Raw genomic sequence first — 18,900 nt, forward strand, 5'->3', positions numbered from 1 at the left:
TTGGGAAGAAAATCTTGGGCTTGCAGTCTCAGAGTGAAGCGTGGAAATGGAACATCTAAAAAGCACAGACACTTTGAAATAAATGGGGATGAATAAATCTTCAAAGGAGATAGCATGCTATAGTAGTTTGAGTGTTGGACTAGAAGACCAGGATGTGAAAGTTCGCTTGGCCATGGAAACACAGTGAGTAACCTTGGAGAAGTCGCATATCTCTCAATCTTAGAAGAAAGCAAAAGCAAATCTCCTCTGATTAAAGGCAAATCCCACTATAGGTTCACCTTATAATCATTCTAATTCAAAGGCAGAGGCACACAAACAACAACAAAGAAAGCATACATACCATGATGGGACTGAAAGAAAATGTCATGGAGAGGTGCAGAATTCTTATTGGGTGCAATGACCCATTTGTCTTCCATTTCATTGCCTGTCCCCTTATTGCCCCTGTCTAATGGTAAGGCCATTCTAGAATAAATTATGCTATAGCTTTGGAAGCTGTGAATGCAAATCAGCAGCTACTTGAAGACATACAGCAACAAAAAACAGATCTTGAAAGTGTGCAATCCCTCTCCCCACCCATGCAACACTTTCACAGTCCTCATTCCCCACATTATATCAGTCTATAAAATAGATATAGTAAAGTTTTTGCAAAAGATACACGTGCAAGCCCTGAATTCTTTGCTTGCGTAGACTAAATGTCTCTACTACCAGCACCCAATACTTTTTTCGTGGAATCCAAACACATCTCTCATCTTAAAGAATTCTTCATTTGAGGTCCTGCATAGTGTTTACATGGTACACATTTACATTCACATAGTTGCACAGTGATTGTGCTTCACCATCCTTGGACTGGATACCTCTACAACCAGCGGTTTAAAGACCATTCAAGCAAGAAGCTTAGCTACTCTTACTTGAAACCCTATCACAAATTCCAGCTGCAATGAACCAGCTTCCCTGAATGACAGTTTGCTTTTCCTGATACTTTACTTAAGATCCTACAACATGATACTATGAACTGAGTATGACACTTTCAAAGCATGACCAAAAAAGTATGACATGGAAACATAAAACTATTGGGAACTTTGACCTTACAAACTGAGATCCATAGGCTTAGGCAAACGTAATGGTTTTCTCCTGACATGAAGTCTAGTCGTGTCCGACTCTGGGGATTGGTGCTCATCTCCATTTTTAAACCGAAGAGTTGTAGACAGTTCCAAGATCATGTGGCCAGCATGGCTACACAGAGTGCCATTACCTTCCCGCCAGAGCAGTACCTATTGATCTACTCACGATTCAAAGTGCTGGCTTTAGCCTATAAAGCTGTAAATGGTTCTGGCCCAGCTTACTTGTCTGAACGTGTCTCCCGCTATGACCTACCATGTAATTTAAGATCTTCAGGGGAGGCCCTGCTCTCAGTCCCGCCAACCTCACAGGTGCAGTTGGCAGGGACGAGAGACTGGGCCTTCTCAATTGTGGCTCCTTGGCAGTGGAACTTCCTCCCTAGTGACAGGTTCCATCCCTTTTGAGTTTTAGAAAGAAAGTGAAGACCTGGCTATGCTAGCAAGCGTTCAAAGAATAAGTTTTGTTGGCTTCTACTCAGTCTGGACGAAGGTTTATGTACAAGGTTTTGTGGATGAATGGCTCAAGTATTTTGTATTGTTTTAAATCTGTATTTAACTGCTTATGTTTTATTATTTTGAATTGTTGTGTATTGACATTCGGTTTCTGCCAGTTTTGTAAGCCACCCTGAGTCCCTTTGGGTGAGAAGGGCGGGATAGAAATGATAGAAATAAATAAATAAATAAATAAATAATACTCACATTTGCATGTTTTTGAACTGCTAGGTTGGCAGAAGCTGGGACTAACAGTGCGAGCTCACTCCACTCCCTGGATTCGATCTGGTGACCTTTCAGTCAGCAAGTTCAGCAGCTCAGTGATTTATCCCGCTGCACCATCGGGGGCTCCTTCCTTCCATAGGCTTAAATCTGCATTCATATTCCCAAGTGGTTGTGGGATGCAAACCTTCTGACGAATATCTTGTGTAATTATCAGTGTAACTATTTTATGTCCATTCTGCAATGGGTAATCCACAATGGATATTTCTGCTATCCTAGTGAATCAGAGTGGTACACTGTAGCGCCTCCTGAATAGTTACAGATTTGACTAGAATACTCATCTGTATAAGTGGAATCCTTTGAGTAGTCTGAGTTGGACAGACCCATTGAAACATAGAATCACAAAGTTGGAAGAGACCACTAGGAGCAACCAGCCCAACCCCATCCTGACAAGCAGGAAAACACAATCAAAGCACTCCTGACAAAGCACTCCAGTCTCTGCTCAAAAACCTCCAGAGAAGGAGACTCTTACCATTCATAAATTGTTTAATGGAATGTCAACAAATAAATAAATCAAATTGATTCAATGTCTCTAGTTGGAGCACATAAAAATTTGGACCAATGTAAATTGGTTACTGTGTTGAAACTCCATTTATGCCCCATTTGGGGTACCAACAAGATTACAACCCTTTGCTTTGGCCAGAATGGAGCTGGTCAGTGGTCATCTTTATTAGTATGGGAGGGAGGGAGAAGGAAGAAATAAGACAAAGGAAGATGAAGGAATCACTTGAAACTAGACTGATTGCAGCTATAGCAAATGTGAGAAGTTTCTTCCACCTCTTTAATAATAATATAATACCTTTATATAAAAGTATTTTATATAATGGCGTTCCATGCAGTCATGCTGGCCACATGACCTTGGAGGTGTCTACGGACAATGCCGGCTCTTCAGTTTAGAAACGGAGATGAACACCAACCCCCAGAGTCAGATACGACTGGACTTAACGTCAGGGGAAACCTTTACCTTTACCTTTATATAATAATATAATAATTCAGTTTAATAGAAATGAAATTGTTTTGTTATCCCTTCAAAAATTCATTGGAGAAGAAAAATTCAGTGATAGTTTCAAAGGTATGGTTTCAAGCTCCTGTACTTAACTTAGTTATGCGGTGACTGAGGCATTTGAGAATGACCTTTCTTCCATTGTATTCTCATCTCTCAAGCAATTTTCAGAGTGCCCAGTTGCCTATGCTTTAATTAAAGTCCAGGCAAGGATATCATAAGGTAAATCCCTCTATGGGGATTTTCCCCTCAAATCAGGAAGTACAGGTAGCTGAGGAAGCAGCCAAGTGTTGGAGAGATGTGAATTATAAAGAAGCGCACACACTGCACCTTTGTTGGCCTCTCACAGTGGGTAAAACAAGCTTAAAACACTGCAAATAGAAATTTAAACATTTGTACTATTTCCCCTCTGAGCCTGACGAAGGGATGGTTTGGAGTGGCAAGAGATACTGGGTAGAGACTGAGAGTGCACAGAAATTCATTGGACTTGACAATCTCAATGAAATTTGCATTTTCATAGCTACTCAGATTTGTTACAAGAAAATGTGTACCTAGTTTAAAGATACAATTCTTTGTCAATTTACTTCTTGAAGGAAGCAATGACTAATTTTAGCTTTTTTCTCACCGTTCTGGTTTTTGGAGACTGTTCACAATGTGATACTCACTATATGCAAAATTGACATGTTGTATTTTCAAACAGAAAATGTAATCTTCCCTGCAGAAAGTAGTATTTCCATACATAAATACTAGTCATTTTCTGCACGCAGGCACACAAAGAATGTTTCTGTGCAGAAAATGTCCTGGAGAAAATTTCCAAAAAAAAAAGGGGGGGGGGGGGTTATATGCAACATTTCCATAGAACAGATCCCAAATTGCAAAGATTCTCATCACACCAAAATTCTTCTCATCATAGTTTTTTACCCTTCAAGAAACATGTTTTTCAACCATTCTTCAAATATTTCATATATTTATCCCAGCATGTCATAAGAGTTCTGTTGTGGGACAAATAAATTCCTAAATAAGTATCAATGGATATGGATTCTGTGGTTAAGAAGATCTTACTATATTTAGTTCATGGGTTCCATGAGTAGCATTCTGCTTCTTGGCAGGGGGTTGGACTGGCTGGCCCACAAGGTCTCTTCCAACTCTATGATTCTATGATTCTACATATAAATATTATTTCAAATGGAGATAAATCTTATCCCTAATCCCAAATAGAGTACAGCCATTGAACCAAATAGATTGAATTATGTGTTGACTCACAATTAAGTGGGTGTACTCTAGTTGGGACTTCCCAACAAGATCCTAGCCATATCTTGTCAAATGTGTTGTTATTCATACATCCCTGTATATCATTTTGATTCACTAGGACTGCAGAAACAAAGATTGTGAATTTCAGATTGTAAAATAAGCAGACCTATTGAAGTGCCAGAAATTCAGATGAAAAATTACATGTCAGAATTGCCGCATAACTACGTACATGAGTACAGATGTACATTATGTAAATCTATTGGTCTCAATTCATGAGTTCCCAATCATACTATATTATGATTTCCATATTATATCTTTTTAGACATTTTGTGACACCGATAAATGATCTCTTTCTCTCTCCATTCTCTTCCAACATCTTTTACACCACTGTTTGTTCTCTAATGATATTGTATTTTTGCTATTTTGCATCTGTGAGTTGCTTGGAAAACAATGTCATTTGGCAGCTTATCCAAAAGCAGACATGAATACAGGCTCTAGCTGAACATTTTGAGAAAAAGGTGCAAGATGGATATTCACAGTGATAAAGTTCATGCCACCCAATGAGCACCCAAGCAACAATCCTCCCAATGTATTGTTTTGTGTTTCATTCTTCTCCTCTTTTGCAATAACGGTGTGGCCCAGTATCAATGTAATACTCCACCGATAAGACTCCCATTTGTGAGCTTCAGCCTATCTAACTGATTTGAATTCTTTTAGGCCCAGTAGATAAATGAGGTTGTAGTACATTGTGACAGATATTTTAATGAGTTTCTATTTACACCCAGACTTTTGTTGTGGTTCATAGAGTGATAACAATTGTACAAGCCAAGACATGATGCAGGCCAGCTAGGACTTACAATATATTAATAGAATGAACATTGTGGAAATGATTGCATCCCTTATTTTCTGCAGTGTAATAGAGGGTGCACAAAAGCAACAACGAGCATTGCTTGGTCTTCTGCTTAGACTTAACTGGATTTTTTATTCACATTTCTGCTCTGTCCATTGGCTTTGCCTCTGCTTTTTCTCATAGTTGGATAGTGTATCCCTCAGATACAGATGCTATATGTGTTGTCCCATTACATCTCCATCCAGAAAAATGTGTTCTACATCTTTACTATGAACATGGACAGAGATCTTTCTTCATTTACTTAATTATGGAAGCATAATTAAGTAACATCTCTTGGTCCAACCCTCCAAACATACATTCAACCAGAAGCCACACTGAGCAATGGAGCTCCGATCTTCTGTCAACTGGGGTGAAGCAGGATGTTTTCAGCCTCCCACCCCCCACACACACCAGAAAATGAGGTTGCAATAAGGGTTTGGGAGAAGAGTCCTGCTTCTGTCTACCACAACCTCATTCATTGTTAGGAGGAGGCTGGAAACACCATACTTCTACACTCTAATCGCCCGCAGAACAGACCTTCCACTTAAACCAGGCATGAGCAAACTTCAGCCCTCCAGGTGTTTTGGACTTGAACTCCCACAATTCCTAACATTTGCTAAGCTGGCTGGGATTTCTGGGAGTTGGAGTCCAAAACACCTGGAGGGCCGAAGTTTGCCCATGCTTGACTTAAACATTAGAACTTCCTGATGGTAAGAGCTGCCTATTAGTGGAGTATGCTGCCTCAGAGTGTGGCGAAGCCTTCTTTGCTGAAGAGTTTTAAGGCTGCATGACCAAATGTCTGGAGTTCTTTGATAGTGATTCCCTATATGGCAGGGGGTTGGACTGGATCCCCTTTCTAGTCTCTTCCAACTCTATGATTCCATCAAATGACATAACTGTAGGATTTGGCTTTGTAGTTTACTGAATATGGAGCAATTACAGATCTGTAACTCTTGGTTAAAACTATGTAAGTGCAATGGTTTTCATTTCTATAATGTCCTTTAACATTTAACAGAAGGCACATTTTGTTTTAGAGTTAGTCCCGTAGAATGCAGTAGGAGTTATTTCCAAATAGGCATGGCATCAAATGTGATCTTAATGTAGTTCATTATAGTAATATAATCTACATTAAAAATAAAATTAAAACTCTCTGAAGTGAAAAAAAGAGATTTACATTATGACTCTAAAAAAAACCTCATACTTGGCAAGGCATTTTTGAACTAGAGTTCAATTTTTAATTATTTCATTTCGAAATGAATTATGTTTATTATTTACATTGCAGCTTGCTTTGCAAAGTCTTCAGTACAAAATAAGACCAATATAAAAATTAATACTGTCTAGCAGCTTTCCATCAATGCACATAATAAGTTAAACCAAATTCAACAAGTAGGAATATGATTGGCAACCAGAAGGCCCAGGTTTTGTTCATGGTGTCTCCAGTTGTCATTGTGTGGCTTCAAGTTGTTTGTGACTTATGGCAACCCACATTTTCAGCCCCAGATATCACAAGGCTGAAAATGACTTACCCAAGTTAACCCAGTGGAAACCCACTGAGAGTTCCAGTGGTCTCCATAGTCAAAGTCAATTGCTCAAACCATTGCACCACAGTGAGTCTAAGGATGGGATAGCAGGTAATGTAAGGCAAATTTAAATGTACAAAGTGGGATCACAGTAACACTCAGTGAAATAGAGGAAGAACATACTAGTTTTCACTAGCTTGTAAAGAATATCAGGTAAAATTGCCAGAAAATATTTCAGAGAAGGAAGATTTGGAGTCAAGGTGCCACCATGAAAGGAACATGTCATTGACAACCATCTCTACTTACCTTAAAGTCATTTTACTTGAAAAACTTGCACCTAGAACAGTGGTTCCCAACCTTTGGTCCTCCGTTTTTTTTGTTTTTGTTTTTGTTTTGTTTTTTGTTTTTTTGGTTTTTTTGGACTTCAACTCCCAGAAATCCCAAGCAGTTTACCAGCTGTTAGAAATTATGGGATCTGAAGTCCAAAACACCTGGAGGACCAAACGTTGGGGACCACTGACCTAGATAAACCTACCCAGGCCTTAAGATTTATCATAGTCATATGTCTCCTGTTAAGTTGGCAGAGCTTTTTATGTGACAGCCTCATTCTTATGGAATAATACACATTATATCTGCAGATATGCTCCTCTCTTTCTGTTTCTAAATGACTTAATAATCAGGGTATTCCAGGTTTATTTTTAAATGAAAGTCAGCCTATCTTGTATAGATGTAATTTTATGTAATTTTATATTATTTTTGGTTTTGTGGCTGTTTTAAATGACTTATATTTTAATTGATTGGGGCTTGGATTCTACCAGCTAATCCTAATTAGAACAGATAATTCAATCAATTATTGGCTGGCATGTCCCCACCTAGGTGAATCCTATTTATTCAATAGATCCTCTATAGTTGAGATGTACAATAAAACTGATAGACTTAAAGAGATATACTGGCTGGAATCCTGTAGGCTAGTCCCGAGTACAGATCCAGCCCATTGAATCAGTTCTTGAATAGTGAGCCAACTCATGTGTTATTGCTGTCACAAAACATTTCCAACTTAAGGTGATGCCAAGGCACATCTATTACAGAGTTTTTTTATGGCCAGAAAAAAATATTTGTCTCTGCCTTTCTCCGAGGCTAACTGTGACTTGTCCAAAGTCATTCAATGGCTGCCCATAATATCCTAGTCTCTCATAGTTCAAGCCAAAACATAGGAACATCCAATTGATTTAACAGCTCTTCTCTACTCAAGATTGACAATACATCTCCATTTTCTTACTCCGAGAACCACTTTGTTGAGCCCTTGGTAGAAAAGTATGGAAATTATTTCAGTAATATTGCCCCCAAATATGAAAAACCTTTCATTTGTCCTACAGCAGTAGATAAGGCAACATGGCCCAACGTTTTCCATTCATGTACCATTGAAATGATTTTAATAAATAGTAATATATAACCATACAGCCCCCAAGTATGAAAATCATTTATTTCTGCTTCAGCAGTAGGCAAGGCAAATGCCCCAAGGTTTTCCATTCATGTACCATTCCCAGTAATAAGACAGAAAGTTTATTTTACTTATGACTTTTTCCCCTTCTTTCTCCCCCATTGACGATTTAATTACATTTGCTCCATATTTCTGAGCCAGACACTTTGACACTTAAAAAATATTAGGAGTATAAATTAGTATGATATTTTCTCTCTCCCTCCTGAACTTGTCCTAACCTATCTTTAACTGACATATAATTCTTCATAATCTATACGTGCCAAGCTGTCTCATCTTACAAGTTGTCACATCGGCTTGTTACAAGTGGCATAACAAGATGTTTTACAACCTGGAGGTGTTTCTGTTTGCAAATTCATCCACAGCTTTTTTTTTAATGAGTAAAAAAAAAAAAGAATCAGACTAAGCAACTTTTCTAGGGCAAAACAATTTCCCAAAAATAGAACAAAAAGTTCTTTGCTACTTCTTGTTCTTTCTGAAGAAGGGTTCCATACGGATCTCAAATAATTGCACCACTTTTCATACCTGGTTGTCATTCTTGGTAATTTCTTTTCTGCTCTTCCATCCATTCTGTTGTTAAAATTTTCAGGAATACGTGCTCCAGAGGGCTCAATTAAATGTCTGAGCAGACAGTAGGTCTTAATACAGACTCCCTTGAAATTCAGTCGCTGTACTCTACAGTTTTTCAAAGCATGTAAAAATGCTGAATGAATCAGCTGGAAAAACATAGTCCATGTAAAGTGGTGACACTGACTACTATCCTTCATGTGAGTGGGACAATGTATCATCTCTGGGTTTTAATCCAAACTGTATAGGAGCTGGATTGCTGGACTCAATCCTCAAAATAGGTTCAATACCTCCTTTAAAAACCTCCTTTAAAGTTCAGACTGAAACCCAGACTAAATGTGTGGCCTCACTAATGAGGAATCCACTATTTAAGCACAAAGTGCCCCCATTATATTTGGGGACTACAATCCCCAGAATCACCCAAAAAAACTATGAAAGCTGTGATGCTGCCTCATTGGCCTGCTTTTGTTGTTGTTAACTGCCATAAACTTTGACTTGTGGTGACCTCATGAATGAGATCTGTAAGTCACCCTATCCTCAACAGTCCTCCTCTGGTCTTGAAGGTGCAGGGCTGTGGCTTCCTTGATTAACAGTATCCATCTGGAAAATGGACTTCCTCTTTTCCTATTGTCTTCTATATTATCAAGAATTAGCTGTGCCCGGCCATGCGTTGCTGTGACAAAGTATGAGGCCCCTTCTACACAGCTGGATAAAATGCACACTGGATTATATGGCAGTATGGAGTCAAGATAATCCAGTTCAAAGCAGATAATATAATATTATAAATGGGTTATATAGCTGTGTGGAATGGCCTTGAGTCTACACTGCCATATAATCCAGTTAAAATCAGATAATCTGTATTTTATAGGCAGTGTGGAAGAGGCCTAAGTGAGGCCTAACTCTGCCTGTCCCCTGGGCTGAGTGGGTTGCTAGGAGACCAAGTGGGCAGAGCTTAGCCTTCTAACTGGCAGTAATTGGAGAAAAACAATTATTCCTCTCCCTCTAATTAGGACTTTATTTTTCTTTTCTTTTTGTTGTATGAACGTAGAGGCATGGATGAAGGGTTGTGCTGCCAAGTTTAGTGTTTCTGGGATGTGTAGTTTTGTTGTTTTGACCTAAGCCGAAATTTCATTACCCTTTTATATATATAGATTATTGTGATGACCTGCAAAATCTCTCTGCAGTTGATAGGAATGTTTTGCTGAGAGGTTCACAGATCTAATTAGCAGGACCTTAAACTAAGTTATGTGAGGGAAGAAGACAATGTTCATGAGAGCAGAAGTTCATCAAGTGCTGGATATAATAGCCCAAATGTTATAGAGAGAACTGAGTGACTAGTAGGGGAACCCAACAGTTGGAGGGAAAAATAAATCAATATGCAGTATAATATTTATTTATTTACAGCATTTATATTCCGCCCTTCTCACCCCGAAGGGGACTCAGGGCAGATCACATTACACATATAGGCAAACATTCAATGCCTTTTAACATAGAACAAAGACAAACAAACATAGGCTCCAAGTGGGGCTCAAACTCATGATCTCCTGGTCAGAATGATTCATTGCAGTTAATTGCAGCAGCTGGCTTGCTCTCCCGCCTGCGCCACAGCCCAGGCCATGGTTAATGGTCTTACATGTACTTACATGAACACACAGAACATGGGTGATAAACAAGATGAACGTGTACTCTTAACACAGCAATACAAATATGATATAATAAGTACCACTGAAACCTAGTAGAATGGAATGTAATAAGTAATGCTAAAAGTTTTCACCTGACATTAAGTCTAGTCATGTCCAATTCTAGGGGTCGGTGCTCATCTCAATAAGCACATGGATGGAGATGTTCTCTCATTGGTTGCATCAGTACAGCCCCCAGCGGCACATCAGAGGCATCCGCCTGGACAACAAAAGGGGTTTTAGGATCAGGGTGCTGTAGAATTGGTTGGGTCGTGAATAACCGCTTTAGCTGCTGGAATCCTTTCTCAGCTTGCTCTGTCCAGTGGAAAGGCTGTTTTCCTCGGATGCAGCTGGTAATTGGATCAGACCAGCAAGCGAAATCTGGAATGAACTTGCGGTAGTAGTTTGCGAACCCCAAGAAGCGCTGCACTTCCTTTTTGTTGGTTGGCGTCCACCATTCTAATACGGCTGAAACTTTTGCCCGGTCCATGGATAGCCCCAGAGGCGAGACGCGATACCCCAGGAAGTCTACTTCTTGCAAATCGAAAGCGCATTTTTCTAACTTGACATATAGTCCATGGTCCCGCAAACGTCGTAGCACCAGTCTGACGTGCTGGTCGTGCTCTGTTTGCGATTTTGAATACACCAAAAAATCGTCTAAATATATAACCAGGAAGCGGTCCAGATAGTCTTGGAAGATATCATTGACAAAATGCTGGAATGTTGCGGGCGCGTTGGACAAACCGAAATTCATAACTAACGTTTCGAATAATCCGAATTTGGTCTGGAAAGCGGTTTTCCATTCATCTCCTTCTCTCACGCGAATCAGATTATAAGCCCCACGAAGATCCAATTTAGTATAAACTTTGGCTCCCCGAAGTCGGTCCAATAAGTCTGAAATTAGTGGCAAGGGGTAGCGGTTTCGCTTCGTGATATTGCTCGATAGTCCACACAAAGGCGTAGGTCCCCCGACTTATTTTTCACAAAAAGCACCGGGGAAGCGGCTGGGGATTGAGAGGGTCTAATAAACCCCTTACGGAGGTTTGTCTCCAAAAACTCCCTGAGAGTTTCCTGCTCTGGTTCAGTCAGGGAGTAGAGATGTCCCCACGGAATTGGGGCCCCCTCAATCAGGTCAATGGTGCAGTCATAGGGTCTATGCGGGTGTAGTTTCTCAGCTTCCTTCTCATTGAAGACATCCCAGAAGTCTGAATACTTCTTAGGCAAAGTGATGATGGGCTCTGTGTCCGTGGCATGGCAGACCTTGGCTACTAGGCAGTGGTTCTGGCAGTATTTTGAAGCAAACTGGAGTTCTCTGTTGGACCAAGAGATGTTTGGGTCATGGAGTGTCAGCCAAGGGATTCCCAAAATCACGGGGAAATGGGGAACCTCAGTGACGAAGAAGGAGATTTCCTCCAATGTTCTCTTATCCACATTCGAGTGGGCTCGGTCCATTGGCTTACTGGTCCTGTCTTTAGGGGTCGGCCATCGATGGCTTGCACCACCCGGGCATTCTTAAAGTCATGGTATTGTAATCCCAAAGAGTTAGCATAGTCTCTATCAATGAAGTTGTTGGTTGCCCCGGAGTCTATCATGGCATGGATCATGACGGGTCCCTTTTTAGCTGACCACAGTGTGACCACCAAAAGAAATAGGACCCCCGTTTGCGGCTCTTGAGTGGAGTTTTTGACCGGGTTGGCGAGCCCTTCTACACCTGGTCGCTGTCTTCCCCCGTCGGCTTCATCTCAGCCGCCTCAGTATTCTCCGCATTTGTGGAGGACGCCGCCGCCAAACGGGTGGGGGGCTTCTTTTTTGCTGGACACTCCTTGGCGAAATGGCCCCTGTAAAGGTCTGAGGTGACAGGGAAGAATCCTTTTGATCCCACCGCTGCCACCAATTTGTAAAGGTGTCTTGATGATGATTTTAATTAATTATTTATTATATATATGACTATCTTCGCTGCCACCAAATGGAGGAGATGTCAGGCAGATAGCACTTATTCTTTTTATGCTTTCTTTATTTATTTTACTTCAGATGGTGAGGTTGCTTAGCTTAGGATATGATTGTGACAGAGACTTAGATGGATTTAAAAACAAAACAAGTTTATTGCATGTACAGAGCTTAGTGGTTTCTATAACTTCTTAAAGGCACTTAGATTAACGGTTACAAATAGATGTGAGGTGTTCCAACTTTCAAAATACTTCTTTCTCCAAAACTAAACTAGAACCTGATCCTCTTGGATCCACTGGGATTAGTTTCCCTTCTCCACAGCCTCTACAAAATAACCCTAAACAAGTCACCCAACTTGCTTAGTCTGGCCTATGAGAGGTCTGCCTCCCTGGTTTCCTTAACTTGGAACCAGTCTGTTCCCTGTGACTAGAAATCACAGACTAAGATCCAAACTTCCCTGGTTTCCTTAAACTTGGAACCAGTCCGTTCCCTGTGACTAGAAATCACAGACTGAAAACTGGGTTTTAAAACATTCCCTCTTTCCTTTTCCAAACGGCGGTTGGCTCCGCCCCCGTTGTCACGGCAACCTGTCTTCTAATGCTGAGCTGGTTACCTTCTGGTATTATCAGCTCCAATACTTACCATTTTAAATTAACCAAACCTGACTATTTAAACAAAATCAAATAAACATGTCATCTATAAACAAAATAAAATCACACACTTCTTTACAGCCCCCATTTCCACAGTACCAACACAGGTTTAAACGCTGTCGGCGGGCCTTCTCTGCAACATCCAGCCTGTGGCGCACATTGCCCAGCTGCATCGGCTCGTCCTCACTTCCCAGGGGAGTAGAGGCTGGCTGTGGTGGTCTCCAGACTGGGCGAGGCTGGACACTGGCGGTGGAAGGGGGTTTCGCCCCGGCTCTTCCACCCTGGCCCCGGAGCCACTGCCTCTTGTTGGCGAGTAGGACTTCTGCCCGTAAGCAGTGGGCGATGAGTCTCTCAAGAGTATCCGGGGGTTCCACCTTGGAGATTTCTTCCTGCATCTCATGGTTGAGACCTTCACGAAACTGTCCTCTGAGGGCTATATCATTCCAGCTGGTGTTTTGAGCCAACACCCGGAACTCGGAGATGTACCGTGATAGCGGTCTGTCCCCTTGGAAAAGGCGTCGGAGTTTGTGGCCAGCCGCCTCTTGGTCATCTTCAATTCCCCAGGTATTCCGAAGGTGGGCCAAGAATTGCTGTGCGGTGTTTAGGTACAGGGAACCCGCATCGTACAGCGCCGTCGCCCATGTGGCCGCAGGTCCATCTAGGAGACTGTAAATCCATGCCACCTTGACATCTTCTTGAGGAAACTCCGTGTGGCGGGCTTCTAGGTACGCCATACACTGGCGATGGAATACATGGACTTTGGAGGCTTCTCCGGAGAACTTGGTTGGCAACGCCAAAGCAGGAAGACGGGCTCCATGATCCTTTAAGCCCCGAATCTCTCCCTCTTGTTCTCGGAGCTTATCCTGGATCCGGTTAAATTCGTCCTGGGAGATGGTTTAACTGGCTGGTTGTGGTCCGGCTGGTGTGCCCGCTCCGGCTCCTTGTGGAACAGACATATTGGCCTTAGGTTGCTTGGTGCTTTGGGTGGCAGAGTCAAACTGTCACGCCCGTGGCAACAGAGCACCAAGAACCGGACACGGAGGCCAATATCTATCTAATATCTTTATTAAAAAAATATGTAAGAATAATAAAAACAAATAGAAAATATAGTCCAGCAACAGACCCTTCAGGAAAGGTCAAATTTAGTCCAGAAATGTAAAGTCCAATATATTATCTTAGAATTCAAAGTTGAATCCAAGAAACCGAAACACACACTATTGCCAAGCAATAGTGTGGAGAAACGTCCAGGGTCTTTCAGGGTCCAAGGTAAAAACCACAACAAGGTCGAGAATAAAACTTGATTCCTGAAGCAAGATCCGTGGCTAGGAACAAGGCAAGGCAAATCTTGAATACTTGGATAGACAAGGCAAGGTAACTGGGTTTGTGGACTTTGCGAAGTCCACACTAGGCTGGAAACATGCATTCACTCCTGAAGCTGCTCCGTTGACTCCGCACAGAACCTACCGTGCCAGGCACCTATATCTGGGCCTCGTTTTACTGCCAAACAAGTGTCCAGCGTTCTCTTTCCCTAGAGAACAGGAAATGAAACCCAGCTTTCTCCAGATGTGAGACTCCCTAGATTTTCCCAGGGGAAACATGGCTAATCAGTGTCTTGTTTAGCTGCAATTCTCAAGCTCCTGCGAATCTGTTCCTTCACTCCCCTGTCTGCAGCATAGGACTGTCTCCTAGCAAAAGGGGGTGAGAGCTGCTCAAGGTCTGTTTTAATGGGTTCTTGGGCAAAAACATCAACATCAGGCATCTGGAAAGATTCCGGCTCTTGCTGAGCCGGCGAAAACCCCATGTTTTCTTCTTCATTAGTCACAATGGCACTGGGAGCAGGACTACAAGGCCCATGAGACATCACAGATACTTAACAACAGTGATGGCCTGGTTAATGAGGTGGAAGTGGTAGGATCCCTAGGTGATGACCACGTTTCCTAGAATATTTTATACACCAGAAAGAGGAACCCAAGCATAGTTAAGCATGCATTCTATAATTTAAGAAAGCTGATTTCATGAAACATAGGGAAATACTATATGGGATCCTGTGGTCAGGAATACGAAATGAAAAGGAGTCACTTCTCACTAACAGTGATCACAAGGCAAACCTACCATGGAGTGTTCATGGCAAGATTCATTGAGAGGGGACTTGCCTTTGCCTTCATCTGAGGCTGAGAGAGTGTAACTTACTCAATGTGACCTAGTAGATTTCCATGATTTAACAGAGAGTTGAATCCTGGTATTCAAAGTCACATTTCAATGCTCAAACCACTCCATTATGTTGGCTTTCTTCATATGCATTAACAAACATGTAAACAGAAATATGATACATCTCTCTGCAGGGATCATGACTCTGCTCAGTTTGCTGCCCAAGTGCTACTGATAGATAAGGCTCCTGCTCTCTCTTTTTGTGGTTCTTCAAGCCAAACTTGAATCCTAAAGCTCTTTCAAGTGACTGCTTCAGATGACTGTTCTCTGTAAAAAGATTGCACCTAGCCACTATAAAGCAGACAGTATTAGAAAGTATTTCTCCACTAAATAGAGACATGACTGAAGTTAGAAAAGTATACATAGAATGAAAATGTTGATAGATATATTTTCAGTTGCCTCTTGAAATTAATTTCTTTTATTCCATATTTTAGAAATTAATCACAGTTATGATAGAGCTGTGCTGTTTTTCTAATCTGTACAGTATTATATGTCCCTTGAAGTATTGGAACAGAGCATACCGCAGGTGAATTCTACTTCCTTAGTTACAAGGTAGCTAAGCTATAAAAACACTGAGCTTCTCTGTCCAAATTCATAAAGTTCTTTGGCCCAAGCATTTTCCTCCAGTTCTCCCATTAGCCAGTGCTATAACTGAATAAGAATAATTTTACTCTTTTTTCAATGTTAACATTTCAATTAGTCATACAGAGTAATTTCATAACATACTAGAGGGGGAATACAACAAAGTACATGTGCTGGCTTATATTCCTGCCTTATAGTATATTGTGGATGGTGCGGTGACTATGATAAAGGGGAAAAGATTGTTGGGGTTTTCTTTTAATCACAGGGCAGTTACTTAAAATATTCAGATGGATATTTTCAAAGTACAAGCTCAGTCTACAAATTCTCAGACAAAGAAGCTCCTCTTTACAAAGTCTTATGTCCACGCAGCTCCCAATTTTGTTCCTTGTCTTCTGTTTAGCTGGATAGTTTTCAACTGTAGTGACACTGGGAACATGAGAAAGAAGGGCTTGAGAAACACAGATTTCCAGAGTCAAGTTAACAGCAGCATTTCTGAAGAAAGAACGAGATTCTCCTCTAGCCAATCCTACTCATGTGTTCCTGCCTATAAAAGGCAAGGTAAACAGCAGATGTCCACAAAATCACTTACTGGGCATGTGTGAATAAGAGAAGAAAAAGAAATGAGGAAAACCTTCTTGCCCTTCAAGCAATTTAAACACAGATATTTAGATTTTCCCTGCCAGATGGGAGTGGAGGGTTGTTTGCTGCCCTGAGTCCCTTCGGGTGAGAAGGGCGGGATAGAAATGATGGAAATAAATAAATTGTTTGCTGGCCTCAGATGAAGAGAGGCTCAGGTAATGCAGTGGTCAAGACAGAGGTTTAGTCCTGGCTAGGAATATTTTTGTGGGGCAGGGCCATTAAAGGATGAGACATATTTTCTCTTTACACTTACATATTTAATGATTTTCCAAAAGTAGGCTAGCATACTCTTCATAAGTTTCACAGATGAGTCAGACGTACACCTCGGGAAATGACTTTTTATCAATGCAGAGATCAGAATAATCTATCAATCACACACACCTGTGGGCCTCCAAGTCATTTCAGACTCATCGTGATACTAAGGGAATTTCTGAGGCTGAGAGTGTGGGACTTCCCCAGAGTCACCCAATAGGTTTTCATGGCTGAGCAAGGATTCAAAATCTGGTTTCCATAGTCATAATCCAACATTCAAGCAACTATGGCTGTCTTTGAGAAAATTCCCACACGAAAAACTTTTAGCTGTTATAGTCAACATGGACACAGAGAGGGTCATTTACATACTGGTGGATAATAGAGCAACCCTAGGAGCATCTTCCTATGTTCCTTTCTTTACCTGGATTCACAGCAATGTCATCATCCTTTAGTACTTCTGAAAGATCCTGGGAGATCCTGGAGGTTCCTTTATTTTTGCACATCCAGGTAGAGAGGCATACATAGCCTTAAAACTTCTCTCTACTGGCTGTGTAAAAGGAGAGGATGCTGCAGCTAAAAGGTCAGCTTGGAGAATGAAAAGGAAATGTGTAGTAATTCTACTTGTGCAGAATTTATGATCCATCTCTCAATTCAATGCTTTTGCCATATTTTCCATTCCAATCTGATTTTCTAGAATTAATTTTACTCTGTGATGTAAGCAAGTTAAAAATTGAGATGGAAAACTATAAATAAAGAGTACAGCAAGATATTCCAGACCATGGAATATCTTGCTGTGACAAACAAGATAGTGTTCTAACAGTAACACTAGCATCCTCTCGATCCTTCATGGCCACCTCATATTCTTATCTTACTTACTTTTGTCTTATCATTTGCCCATGTTCCAGATGAAGATGAGCTGAATGATAATATAAAGCTGGTTCTCAAGAGGGTGATGACTTGACTCAGAGCCGGTCCAACAATGAGGCGAATTAAGCGGTCACTTCGGGCGCCAAACATACGGGAGCGCAGTTGAGACTGCTTTTCCTGTTGATTTGTTGTAAAACATGATGTTTTGGTGCTTAATTTGCAAAATCTTAATGTAATTTGATGTTTAATAGGCTTTTCCTTAATCCCTCCTTATTATCCAACATTTTCGCTTATCCAACGCTTTTATTTTTCAGTGATTGTTTTTTTTGGGGGGGGGGCGCCAAAATTCTGTTCGCCTACACTTGAAAAATACCTAGGGCTGGCTCTGATTGACTAACTCCATTGACTAACTGTGTGAAAGCCAAGGGCCAATTTTTGATCTCCCACAAGTTGCAATGAACTCACTGTGCTTAATGCTATAACTAGTCTTGCATGCCTCAGCCTTAGAAGTGAGAAATCTCAGAGGTAGTACTAATGACTGGTCATAAAAAAGGTGAATCTCTCAGGTGATTATTTTCCTGCTTGTCATCTTTGGTGGTAGTGATGGATGTTTCAGGTCATTTCTTCACTGAGCTACAAGATAATCCAGGCACGCCTCTTTCCTCCTGTCTGACACGATCTGATCACAGCCAGTGGCCTTCCTCTGGGAGTCAAAATAATGTATTAAAATGGTTGAGGTGCTTACACATTACAGTACTTTGGGCTGTGCCTGTCCCCAAGATGGATTGAAGGCCCAAGGTTATGGACAGCTGTAGCAAAAGCAGCGGCTGTCATATTTCTTTGCAGCCCCAGTTATTTTGTGTACTCTCAAGTACTGAGTTCATTATTCTGGCGTGCTTTGGGACACCTTGAAAATGAAAGGCGCTAGATAAAACCATCTTTTATTCTACTGAGACATTGTAAAACAAACTTTCTTCTCACAGAACAATCCCTACTGGCCCCTTTTCTGTCTGTTGAGTAAATTCAGTGGCTAATGTATCTTGTGTGCATTGACAGAATCAACACAGAAGCTATTGTTTCTGTCTTCTCTAGCGTGAGGTAGATTCTCCCCTCCTCCGAGGCAATCACAAAGAGTCGGACATGAATGAAAAGCATGTATCTGAAAGCCTATCGCTTTCCTTTTTTACATGGACAGGATGAAAACAGCATCGATACAGGACCCCAGAAGGTTTACTCATTTACTGGAAACAGAGAGAAAAATAAAGTCTTAGAAAATGGAACATACAAGCGAAAGGGGGGAGGGAGAGTTACACAGCTGGGAAGACTCATTGCAAAATCATCTGTACCCTTGTCTGGTGAACTACTGGTGGCAGAAATGCTTAAATAATTTTTTTAAGATTCTGGTATGAGCTTACCTGATTTACATTTCCTGCTCCAATCTTCAATGAAGACTGAG

The sequence above is a fragment of the Anolis carolinensis genome, chromosome 3 (genome assembly GCF_035594765.1).
Source record: "Anolis carolinensis isolate JA03-04 chromosome 3, rAnoCar3.1.pri, whole genome shotgun sequence".
Taxonomy (NCBI): Eukaryota; Metazoa; Chordata; class Lepidosauria; order Squamata; family Dactyloidae; genus Anolis; species Anolis carolinensis.